We start from the raw sequence: 13,699 nt of genomic DNA on the forward strand, positions 1-13,699 counted from the left end.
TCTCTCTCTTCAAGATAGGATGTGGCTCGTCGGACAGGGTCGTGGAATTACTGGACCGACTGTGTTTTTTGACATTGTGAAAAATCCGGGATATTTCCGGGAAATATGTCAAATCGTGAAGAAATCGGGAAATGAGTCAAAATTATGGAGTTTCCCGGGAAATGAATGATGGTTGACAGGTATGGTGGTGATATATAGTTTTTTCATGTACTCTACCACTGTGTTTTAATTGTAAAACCTCCAAAATAAATGCAGAACATTATTAAGAGTAATAGTTTTGAATCAAAACTAAACTATTCCTTTGTGATAATTAAGTTCATGTTTGAGAACATTAGCTCCCAGAAGTGCAGTGCATGATGGGTACACAATCTAGGCCCACAGAGAACCTACCCGCTCTGAGCCTACCTACCATACCTGTCAACCATCCCTAATTTCCCGGGAAACTCCCTAATTTGGACTCATTTCCTAGCCTAGAAATCTAGACGCCGTACAGCAGAAAGCTGTACCAGGGTCTAGGAGGGCTGGGCAGCAGTGTGGGCGGGATAAACGGTTGCTTCAGCACTCAACGCCACGCAATTGGATGGCAAACAACCAATCCCCACACACTTCTGTGTAACGTCACAGCTGTCTTGTGAAGCGGCAACTCCGAGGCGTCGTAGCAGTGAATGCGTGTGATCACCACAGCCACAAACAAGTTTCCCAATAAATCGTGTTTTCACTTACATAGTTCAAAAATGCCTCGTTTTCAACCACACAGCCCTCCTTGATCAACCAGCGAAATGTTGAGCAATTTGGGGCTTGTTAAATGGTCATATTTATGATTGTTGTCAACATGGCATGTTCGGTGTTAGCTAGCTAGCTGTATACCCAGCCGGCCGGGGAGCGTCCTGCGTTGGGAGCGACAATCAGGGAATCTGCGTGTGATGACCACAGCCACAAAAGTGTCCTAATAAATCGTGTTTTCACTTATACAGTTCAAAAATGCCTCGTTTTCAACCACATGGCCCTCCTTGATCAACCAGCGAAATGTTGCGCCATTTTGGGCTTGTTAAATGGTTATATTTATGATTGTTGTCACCAGGGGCGTATCCGACGGGGGGGATGTGTACGTTGCATCCCCCCCACTTTCACTGGAAGGCCAATCCATCCCCCCCACTTTTGCCCACTAAACATCACTAAAATAAATAACCATTTGAAATAAAATAGGCATATCACACGTTCTCCTGTCAAAGTAGGGATATTGAAAATGTTTGCTTTCGTTGTATCACTCTGTTTTCACTGTAGCCTTTTCCAGCGCAACAGTTGCGTCAATATTAGGCTACTACAGCTGTTTGAGAAATTGAGAGAGTAGGCTACTGGCGGCGGTGCTGACCGAGCGCGCGGGCAGCTTTTCATGCTGCATGCACGATGGGGGAAAAATGATACAATCGGTTAGAATTCCATAGCTTGCAAGTTGCTAATCAGCAAGAGATCATTCCGACTGGTAGCAAAGACAGCTCAGCTCCCCAAAACTCCCGGCAGAATATAGACATGCAAGACATTGGTGATGGCAGAACATAACCTAACTTTAATGTCTTTAAAGTGCAATAGAAATTGTATTTTCGCCGAATGAGACGTCAATCTGGAAGAAAAGCATGAATGGAAGCTATGAACTCAGGTAGGATCATTTCCCCTCCTCAAACATGACCGCGCGCCGTGCAAGAAGGCTACCGGTAGCCTTCGTCTGATGTAGCCCTATCATTCACGTCAAGCAAGAGCCAGTTTTCAGCTCATGTAAAGTTCTGGTGAATAGCCTATGAAAAGAGGTTGTCTGACTGTGGTAAATTTAAAGTAAACAACCTTCATTCATTGTGTTGTTGCTCATTTGTCATTTGTTGCTAGTGTCTGAGTTGCACATTACGCTGTGTTGTGCTATGTTTACGCCAACGTGTTCGAGGCAACGCAACGCAGTTTGGTTGTTGCAAGCTGTGCTGTGGAATGTGCTGCTATGCTACATATTGGAAGGTCATGAGGCTATGTGTTTTCGCGTTTGAATTCGGGATTGCGCTCAGTGGACTCAGAGCCTGTTTGCGTTTAATAGCTTACTTGCGATGTGAGCTCGGATACATGCAGTGGAGATGAGACACCACGCCTCCCAGCCATGAGACTAGTTGTGAGGGAGTGACCCTGATCTGCGCACATACCGTCACAACATTATTCAGACAACACTGAAAGAAAAAACTCGTTGGATTTGCCTAATTTTAATGTGTACATCGGTCCCACACACTCCAATCGTGTAAGGTTAACATGATTTCATCCCCTTACTTTTATTGTGTAAATGTAACGTGATCATATCACATTTCACGAAGATGATGAAATCGTGTTAACCTTACATGATGTATGGTATTGCAGTACCTTAAAATGTGTCGGAATTACACAACTCTTTTAAATAGTTGCAACATGTTTTTTTCACCTTAATCAGAGACGATGAGATCACTGTATCCTAACACACTGAGTTAGTGTTCCAGTACCTTGAAAATGTTTTGGAATAACGTGATTAAAAAAAATAGAATACTTCTTTTTTTATCACGTCAGATGGAGATGATGAAATCATGTCAACCTTACATGATGTATGGTACTCCAGTACCTTAAAAATGTGTTGGATTTACACACCTCTTTTAAATAGTTGCAACGTGTTTTTTTCACCTTAATCAGAGACTATGAGATCACTGTATCCTTACACAATGAGTTAGTGTTCCAGTACCATGAAAATGCTTTGGAAGATGATTTAAAAAATGACTTAAGTTTTTTTCCTTAACCTAAAACATAAGTGGTAAAACGCCCTTAACTTCACACAAAATATGATATGCCATTAAATGAAAAATGTGCTGGAATATGAATCTGACATCTGAAATTTGTTCTAATCCTAATTGGAGGTGAGGAAATCACGAGTCATACATACAGTTCAGTAACATGACTGTCATAATTGAAAATTGTCTTTAAATGTTAATTGTATCCATAAGGTCTATATAAAAGTTCTACAACCAAATGATGTTCAAGCATGTGCAAACTAAGACTTTTTAACAAGAAAGAAAGGCAAAGACTCAGAATTCTGTAACAACTTCAGTGTATTGAAAAACTTCATACAAAAAGTTAGAGAGAGAGAGAGAGAGAGAGAGAGAGAGAGAGAGAGAGAGAGAGAGAGAGAGAGAGAGAGAGAGAGAGAGAGAGAGAGAGAGAGAGAGAGAGAGAGAGAGAGAGAGAGAGAGAGAGAGAGAGAGAGAGAAGAAAGAGAGAGAGAAAACATACATTTGAGAAAAAGTCAGTTTTACCACAAGCCTGTGCTCAAAAGTACAGAATAGAACTCGTTTCACAATGCCAAGCAAAGTTTGAGGTTCATTAAGAGTGCATTTAGCCTAACCTTTGCACTTGCAAGAAAAAAAATCTGTTTTAACAAAAGCCTGTGCTCACAAGTACAGAATAGAACTCGTTTTACAATGCCAAACAAAGTTTGAGGTTCATTAAGAGTGCATTAAGCCTAACCATTGCACTTGTGAGCACATGCTTGTGCTAAAACTGACTTTTCTTTTCTTGCAAGTACAGAATAGAACTCGTTTCACAATGCCAAACAAAGTTTGAGGTTCATTAAGAGTGCATTAAGCCTAACCTTTGCACTTTCAAAAAAAAGTCAGTTTTAACACAAGCCTGTGCTCGCAAGTACAGAATAGAACTCGTTTTACAATGCCAAACAAAGTTTGAGGTTCATTAAGCCTAACCTTTGCACTTGCAAGTACGAAATATAACTTGTTCTACAATGTCAAAGTTTGAGGTTCATTCAGAGTGCATTTAGCCTAACCTTTGCACTTCAAGAAAAGAGAAGTCTGTTTTAGCACAAGCATGTGCTCACAAGTACAGAATATAATTAGTTTTAACAATGCCAAACAAAGTTTGAGGTTCATTAAGCCTAACCTTTGCACTTGCAAGAAAAGAAAAAGTCAGTTTTAACACAAGCCTGTGCTCGCAAGTACAGAATAAAACATGATGAGTGCTTTCTTGGAGAGTCTTCCAGCATCAAGTTCCATAAACACCTTCTGAATGACTTCAAATGTGTAGCGCAGCTCTGATGGATAACTAAGATTGATTGCGTACATGAGCCCAAAAAGCATTACAACAGCCAAGGCAACACTGTCGAGCCCGAGAGTGCATTTAGCCTAACCTTTGCACTTGCGAGCACATGCTTGTGCTAAAACGGACTTTTCTTTTCTTGCAAGTACAGAAAAGAACTCGTTTCACAGTGCCAAACAAAGTTTGAGGTACTTTAAGAGTGCATTTAGCCTAAGCTTTGCACTTGCGAGCACATGCTTCTGCTAAACCGGACTTTTCTTTTCTTGCAAGTACAGAATAGAACTCGTTTCACAATGCCAAACAAAGTCTGAGGTTCATTAAGAGTGCATTAAGCCTAACCTTTGCACTTGCAAGAAAAGAAAAGGCTGTTTTAGCACAAGCATGTGCTCACAAGTACAGAATATAACAAGTTCTACAATGTCAAAGTTTGAGGTTCATTAAGAGTGCATTTAGCCTAACCTTTGCACTTGCAAGAAAAGAAAAGGCTGTTTTAGCACAAGCATGTGCTCACAAGTACAGAATAGAACTCGTTTTACAATGTCAAAGTTTGAGGTTCATTGAGAGTGCATTAAGCCTAACCTTTGCACTTGCAAGAAAAGAAAAGTCCGTTTTAGCACAAGCATGTGCTCGCAAGTACAGAATAGAACTCGTTTCACAATGCCAAACAAAGTTTGAGGTTCATTAAGAGTGCATTTAGCCTAAGCTTTGCACTTGCAAGAAAAGAAAAGTCTGTTTTAGCACAAGCATGTGCTCACAAGTACAGAATAGAACTCGTTTTACAATGTCAAAGTTTGAGGTTCATTGAGAGTGCATTAACCCTTTGATGCGTTAGCGCCCCTAGCGGATGCGCATACGGGACATCAGACGATCGAAACAACAAGTACAAACATATTTGTATAAACAAAATGTTTCAGAAAGAAAATCGATACACACAACTAATAAACACACTTGGTTCTACAAACACAGAAAACCCAACGATTGTAGCTGCCACGGTTAGCTCATAATCCTCCATCAACCGCACGCTATGTTCATTGATAATGTAAACAAATTGTCCGACTTCGTCAAACTAACATCATGTATAAACATAATAGGAGCGTTTGAAACGGTCTGAAACCCCATGTAAAATTCATTTACACCACCATAAAGATATACCTTAAGTTTGAAGACTTAAAGTTTGAATTTGATGTGTTATGAGTTTTGCTTACCTTTAGGTGTTACAAGTGACTGAATTCCCTCATTGAAATAATCCACGGAGACTTCGACATTTTGATGATAATAAAATCCTTTATTCCTCAAAAACAAGGCTGTAGACTGAAGCATTAACTTGTTATCTGTTAGAATCCATCGTTTCTGTTCGCTAGATTTCATTATTTTTTGTGTTTGATTAACTTTTGTCAAGCGAGTTCTACACGCGAAATCTACTTCCGGGTTTGAACAAGGTTGCGTAAAATAACAATAGCCCAAACCATGGAGTTTCATTTCATTTATTTAAACTCGAAGAATCATTGAGGGCCCAGCCCTCATTTACAATGATGTCGAGTAAAACAAACAATTGCACATATAAAATCATATATAAACAACGAACATACACAATACACCATAAATCATATAAGAGATAAGAATTAAGACAAACTATGAATTAAAACTTATGAGTTAAAACAAGTGCAAGTATGTGATAAAAAACCTTCCCAGTGTAACTTTAAAAAGTTCTAATGGCACAAAGGCTTGAAGGACCCATCCTTAGTTGTAAGTTATTCCAAACTGAAGGTCCACAGACACTAAAAGCTGTTTTACCCAGTTCTGTGCGGGCATAAGGGACTCTCCAGTAAAAAATTGCTGCTGCGGGTTTGGTATGGGTTGGAGTGCCAAACTAAAAGAGATGAAATATAAAATGGGAGTTTGCCAGTGAGGGCCTTATAAATAAAAATAAAATAATGCATGTCCCTTCTGTGAGAAAGTGGAGCCCACCCAACTTTATCATATAACAGGCAATTTGATGTGTACTATATGGATCCCCAGTAATAAAACGAAGAGCTGAATGATAGACAGTGTCAAGTGCCTTCAGATTAGAGAGTGGTGCATGTCTGTAAATAATATCACCATAGTCAAGGGAAGACAGAAAAGTAGCTTCAATTAACTTTTTTCTGCAGAAAACAGGAAAAGTGATATTTATTTCTGTGCAGGAAAGATAGCTTTTGTCTGAGCGTAGTGACAAGACAGTCAGTATGTTTCTTGAATGTGAACTTGTCATCTAGCCAGATTCCCAGGTACTTATAATGTGATACTCTCTCAATAACAGACCCATCTAAAGTAGATATATTAAAATCATTTTTCATGCCATGCTTAGATCGAGTAAAGACCATACATTTAGTCTTGCTTACATTAAGTAGAAGCTTAAGACTAATGAAGGCATTTTGTAGGATATTAAAAGACTGCTGCAATTTCTCCAAGGCTAGCTGTACAGAATCCGCAACACAATACAAAATTGTATCATCTGCATATAGATGAATAGAGCAGTTGGAAAGGAGAGAAAGTATGCTATTTATGTACATGGTGAAGAGTACCGGACCTAATACTGAACCTTGTGGGGACACCCCTTGGTTATTAGCAGGGGGTCAGATTGAGTATTACCCAATTTTACAGTATGGTGTCCTGTTTGAAAGGTAGCTCTGGAACCATTTACAGGCACTTGCATTAAAACCAATACCAGGCAGAATTTGTAGAAGCAGAGAATGGTCCACGGTGTCAAATGCTTTGGATAAGTCCACAAAGATGGCAGCACAATGTTTTTTCTTGTCAAGAGAAGTGATAATATCATCCATTACTTTAGTAGCAGCAGTAACTGTACTATGTTTAGGCCCTAAAGCCTGATTGGAGAGGGCTCAAAATATTATTGGTATTTAGAAATTCTTTGAGCTGATCATTTACCAACTTCTCTAGTATTTTTGAGAGACACGGTAGCTTGGATATTGGTCGATAGTTGTTAGGGTCAGTCTTATCACCCCCCTTGTGCAACGGGGTAATGTGTGCAAATTTCCATAGTGTAGGGACAACTCCAGTGGAAATAGAAAAATTGAAAATGTGCAATAATGGCTCTGCTATTATATATGCCGCAGTGCGAAGAAAAAGGGGATCTAGCTGGTCTTCTCCAGTGGATTTGCGACTATCAATTGCTAATAAAGCAGATAGCACTGTATGCTTAGACACAGGATGAAGCCTGAATTCCAGATCATCGTCTCTGACATTGTCTCTGATACGCATATCATGTCCAGCCCTAGGCATAAAGGAATGATTATTGCTATTGTCAAAACTTTGACTGGCTAAAGAAAAATGTTTATTAAGAGCACTGCAAATGTCTGATTTGTCTTGTAGTAGACAATCATCAAACTTAATTGAAGAAGGCATAGGTGTAACAGATTTATTGTTTTTGTAATTTACAGCCTTCCAGAATTTTGCAGGATCTGAGTACGAACTAGAGTTTAAAGGTCAATGATATCTTATTCGGCCAATAGTATTCGCCCATCTGGTTGACAAAATCAGGGGATTCCCCACGTTAGAGCGAAAAGCAAACGCGATTGGTCCATGCGTAACCATCAAGTTCGGTTGCTTGTGTTTTGCCTGGCCATGTGCGTAAATGACCTTCTCGCAGTTGCGCATAGCGGTGTTTCCCGACAGCGCGAAATTTAAAAAACTCAGGAAGATGCAGCGTCGCTATTTTAATACGGATAAAGTCCTACAGCTGTTATTTGACGACGACATTGATGATGACATTGATTGTCTCAGTAATGGATATCCTGACAGCATGGACTCAGCTGAGGAGGAGCCGTTTGACGAGCGCATAGATCCCGTTTTGGACGTGTAAGTAGCCTACATGCGACTGCACACTAGCATTACTACACCGACTGTATGCACGCACCGATAGATAGATAGATAGATAGATAGATAGATAGATAGATAGATAGATAGATAGATAGATAGATAGATAGATAGATAGATAGATAGATAGATAGATAGATAGATAGATAGATAGATACAAACCCCAACTCCGATGAAGTTGGGACGTTTGGTAAACAGTGAATAAAATCAAAATGCTGTCATTTTCAAAACATTCAATCTATTCATTAGATGGAGAATAGTGAAAAGACAACATATTAAGTGTTAAAACCGAGAAAAAGTATTGTTTTGGGGGACATATGTACTCATTTCTAATTTGATAAATCCAACACGTCTCAAAAGAGTTGGGACGGGGACAATAAATGGCAGCAAATGTCGAGGAAGACTAAAAACAAAACAAAAGACAACACTTAACAGTTAAATACATTAACCGATGAGATGATTTTATATAAAAAACAGTGTTAATTTCTATCTTGGACATGATTTCACCAGCTTAAATGGTGGGTGTATTCCTTGTCATGTTTTGCAATGTTTTCCTTTCTGTAGTGCTTACAGTGTGACAGGTCTTGACCAAAAACCCACCATTTTATCACCTGTTGGTCCTTATGGTGGAGCCAAACTGTTAAAACATAGTAGAGAATGCAATTTGACCTTACTATGTGGCAGTAATTGAAGATCTCCCTTCAAAATATAATACATGAGTGTCTTTTCATGCTGTTTAAAACCCATTTATACCATTCAGCACTGTATTTAACTCTACATATGAGTGAGAACATCTTAACCAATGCACTACTGCACCCGCATGCCATCATGGAGGCTGACTTTTGAAGCTAGCACTAACACAAGTTGGATGGTCCATTTTCACTGTAGCACAGGATGTGCAATGCTCTATTATTGTCAAAAAGAATGGACTTCTACAACTTCTGCTGACTTCTGTAAGCAAAGGACAGTTTCCCATGTCTTCTGGGTCTATTTCAAGTGAGCGAGAATGTTACACCCCTGTATCATTTTCATGCATTAAGCATTCTTAATATGGTCAATTTTCAATAGCTCTAATTCCTGGAGTGCTAGAGTGAGACTACAGCCAATATATATTTCATGATGTCATGAACCTATACAATGATTTTATTAACAAAAATATGTCTTTTATACACTCAATCGTGGTAAATCAAAGGGAATTCAAAAATGTATGTAATAACTATGGTAATTATTCCCTTTGCATCTTTAATTCTGAGTGACTCAGCCTCTCTGTGATGATCTTATACCTGGACACCTATATTGTCCGTCAGTACAATTCATTTTGAAATGTTCTTCTTTGTTGTTTTATCTTATTTGGATGTTTACTTAATTTCACTGATCCCCGTCCCAACTCTTTTGAGACGTGTTGGATTTATCAAATTAGAAATGAGTACATATGTCCCCCAAAACAATATTTTTTCTCGGTTTTAACACTTAATATGTTGTCTTTTCACTATTCTCCATCTAATGAATAGATTGAATGTTTTGAAAATGATAGCATTTTGATTTTATTCACTGTTTACCAAACGTCCCAACTTCATCGGAGTTGGGGTTTGTAGATAGATAGATAGATAGATAGATAGATAGATAGATAGATAGATAGATAGATAGATAGATAGATAGATAGATAGATATGACTCGACTCTATATATAATAATAAGTTAGTTAGAACTTTATTTGTCCCCGTGGGGCAATTTTGCACTCGCTGGCACAATACACATAAGACACAGTGAGACATAAGTTATAAGCAGACAAGCACATAGAACATAAAAGATAAAACACAACAATTGACATTCACACTAGTACACATTGGGTGGCTGCTACTTGACCTCATTTAGTGCTTTTAATAATAATAATAAAAATAATAATAATAGTAATAGCAAATGTTATTCTATATTATATGGTCATATAATAGCTATCCAAATTTACAGGGTAGCTATGCATATAATAGTTATATAGTTATATAGTGCATGCTGAGCATTGCAAATGTATAATACTATATGCACAATATAATACTGTTTGCACAATCACTATGTTGTCAAAATGGCAAGGTAGATGCAAGGTACAGCGTAAGCGCTGTAATAGTAGTTGTAAAGGTCACTACCATACTACTGCTATTACACTTTACTAATGTGTTACTACATGCATTTGAATGCTTACATATAAATATACATAAATACATCAATTTAATGTTGCTGCTCAGATCAATTCTTTGTTTGTCAAAGTGTTCACTGCAATGAAATACATGCAAATGGTCCTTATTGTAAGAAATAACATGTAGTATATCTTCTTTACTTAGAGGGGAGTCTCCTGTAGATGTGGAGGTGGACAGTGGAGAAGAACAGAGCGGGACATGCCCTACACAAATTGGCAGATGAATTGGGAGCTTCAGAACATCTGGTGCAGGTTGCTGCAGCTTCTGCTGAAATACAGAGGCTGTCTGGAGATATCACAATACCTGCCACCACTTCTGCTGCTGCCCCTCCAAAGCCTTCCACCTCCACTGCTCCTTCTGTTGCCCCACCACAGTCTGCTAGTCACCGGCTACAGCCTGCCACGGCCACTGCTGCGGCTGCCTCCTTCTCCCGGCCTGCTGCCGCTGCCGCTGCCGCTGCCTCCTCGTGCCGCAAGCGACCTCCTGCTGAGACTGTCACCCTCTCCCCCTCCTCTCCTGCCCGCCGTCGCCCTCCAGTTGCCTCTGCTGCACGCTGCAAGGGTCCCTGCTGCTGCTGCGGCTGCCTCCTCCTCCCGGTCTGCTGCTGCTGCGGCTGCCTCCTCCTTATGGCCTGAAGCTGCGGCTACCTCCTCCTTATGGCCTGAAGCTGCGGCTACCTCCTCCTTATGGCCTGATGCTGCGGCTGCCTCCTCCTCCCGGTCTGCTGCTGCTGCGGCTGTCTCCTCATTATGGCCTGATGCTGCGGCTGCCTCCTCCTCCCGGTCTGCTGCTGCTGCGGCTGTCTCCTCATTATGGCCTGATGCTGCGGCTGCCTCCTCCTCCCGGCCTACTGCCGCTGCCTCCTCCTCGCGCCGCATGCGACCTCCTGCTGTGACTGTCACCCTCATCCTCTCCTGCCCGCCGTCGCCCTCCAGTTGCCTCTGCTGCACGACGCAAGGGTCCCTCTCCTGCACGCCGTCGCCCTGCCCCACCGCAAAGCCAGCTGTGCAACACAGCAGATGACGACCCTGATGGTTGGCAAGACATTACTGTCGCTGATGTCAAGCCAACAATACTTCTTTTCTCCCCCTAACGCCGCCCAGAAGTCCAGCTGGACTTGCTCCAATCATACTCCCCACTGGACCTTTGTGTTCTGGCCAACGGGGCTCTGGTGTGCTTGCCTTGACTGACAATACAATATAGCAAACAAATTGAGAAGCGAAAAATGCATCGTTACAGGTACTATGGACATGCCCAGTCTTACTATGCAGTGTCACAGGAAGTATGACGTGCCCGGGCTACTTGTGTGGCCATTTTTGTAACTATAATAATATTACTAATGACTGTGTTTGTATAGTAGTGTTCGTTCAATCATGCAGATCTATCTATTTTAGAAGTCTGACAAAAACACACACACACATTTTGAGGTGTTCCAAGTCATACATCCTTGGGAAGCAACGTTTTGAGGAAAGGCTCCTTGAGGGAAAAACTCCCTTGGAAAATCATTTTCAGAAGACTGATCATATCTGAAAAATAGTACACAGTATGCATACATTCATATCCACTGCACCTAGCAAAAGCACAATGTGCAGTGCTTCAGTATAACAGTATATAAGTCTGGATAGGTTTTGGGCACGTTTTGGAGAGAGTGTGGACCCCTGCTGTAGAAAATACAGCCATGCTTCTCAATTAATCAAAAAAATGGGTTTATATAGGACTAAATGTAAATGTAAGTGGAGTCACACTTGATTTTTATTGATATGACTGTTTTTGCCTTTGGGTACTTTTGGAGAGGTTTGGAGAGGTTGGGTAGACACTTTTGGGAACGCCTATGTCATGTAATGGATATTCTTTTGCAGCTCTTACAAACCTTTGTCTATTGCCTTCAAATTTTTCACACATGTTGCCAACATATAGGTGCATCATGTCATGTAATGTTTTTGGACCTGTGCCACTCCTAAATAATTGTGCACTATAGAATCCAAATAAATCATAGGCGATTTTTGATTTTTTTACATTTTTACTGCTGTGCCAACTGTAATATTGAATTCATAATGTTCTCATTAAAACACTTTAACTCTTTGAACATGATGTCCCAAATGTATTCTGTTATGTGGTTCATAAATTTTGTAAATAGCATATGTAGAACCAGAGATATTCTACTGTACATAATAAGTGTCAAATATAGGCGGAAATTGCCATTTTTTGCATCTGCATCAAAGGGTTAAGCCTAACCTTTGCACTTGCAAGAAAATAAAAGTCCGTTTTAGCACAAGCATGTGCTCGCAAGTACAGAATAGAACTCGTTTTACAATGCCAAAGTTTGAGGTTCATTGAGAGTGCATTAAGCCTAACCTTTGCACTTGCAAGAAAAGAAAAAGTCCGTTTTAGCACAAGCATGTGCTCGCAAGTACAGAATAAAACATGATGAGTGCTTTCTTAGAGAGTCTTCCAGCATCAAGTTCCATAAACACCTTCTGAATGACTTCAAATGTGTAGCGCAGCTCTGATGGATAACTAAGATTGATTGCGTACATGAGCCCAAAAAGCATTACAACAGCCAAGGCAACACTGTCGAGCCCGAGAGTGCATTTAGCCTAACCTTTGCACTTGCGAGCACATGTTTGTGCTAAAACGGACTTTTCTTTTCTTGCAAGTACAGAATAGAACTCGTTTCACAATGCATTAAGCCTAACCTTTGCACTTACAAAATATGCAAGTACAAAATATAACTCGTTCTACAATGTCAAAGTTTGAGGTTCATTAAGAGTGCATTTAGCCTAACCTTTGCACTTGCGAGCACATGCTTGTGCTAAAATTGACTTTTCTTTTCTTGCAAGTACAGAATAGAACTCGTTTCACAATGCCAAACAAAGTTTGAGGTTCATTGAGAGTGCATTAAGTGCATTTGTGCATTTTAACACAAGCATGTGCTCGCAAGTACAGAATTTAACTCGTTTTACAATGTCAAAGTTTGAGGTTCATTAAGAGTGCATTAAGCCTAACCTTTGCACTTGCAAGAAAAGAAAAGGCTGTTTTAGCACAAGCATGTGCTCACAAGTACAGAATAGAACTCGTTTTCAATGTCAAAGTTTGAGGTTCATTGAGAGTGCATTAAGCCTAACCTTTGCACTTGCAAGAAAAGAAAAGGCTGTTTTAGCACAAGCATGTGCTCACAAGTACAGAATAGAACTCGTTTTCAATGTCAAAGTTTGAGGTTCATTGAGAGTGCATTAAGCCTAACCTTTGCACTTGCAAGAAAAGAAAAGGCTGTTTTAGCACAAGCATGTGCTCACAAGTACAGAATAGATCTCGTTTTACAATGTCAAAGTTTGAGGTTCATTGAGAGTGCATTAAGCCTAACCTTTGCACTTGCAAGAAAAGAAAAGTCTGTTTTAGCACAAGCATGTGCTCACAAGTACAGAATAGAACTCGTTTTACAATGTCAAAGTTTGAGGTTCATTGAGAGTGCATTAAGCCTAACCTTTGCACTTGCAAGAAAAGAAAAAGTCAGTTTTAACACAAGCA

General features: G+C 40.1%; 1 protein-coding gene across 1 annotated transcript in view; it reads left to right on the top strand.

Annotated features, from left to right (window-relative positions):
* The window catches only part of LOC134443423 (NLR family CARD domain-containing protein 3-like), an 80,833-nt gene that overhangs the window by 17,314 nt on the left and 49,820 nt on the right, over positions 1 to 13,699 (top strand). The window lies entirely within an intron of this gene.

This window comes from Engraulis encrasicolus, unplaced genomic scaffold (genome assembly GCF_034702125.1).
Source record: "Engraulis encrasicolus isolate BLACKSEA-1 unplaced genomic scaffold, IST_EnEncr_1.0 scaffold_31_np1212, whole genome shotgun sequence".
NCBI classification, from domain to species: domain Eukaryota; kingdom Metazoa; phylum Chordata; class Actinopteri; order Clupeiformes; family Engraulidae; genus Engraulis; species Engraulis encrasicolus.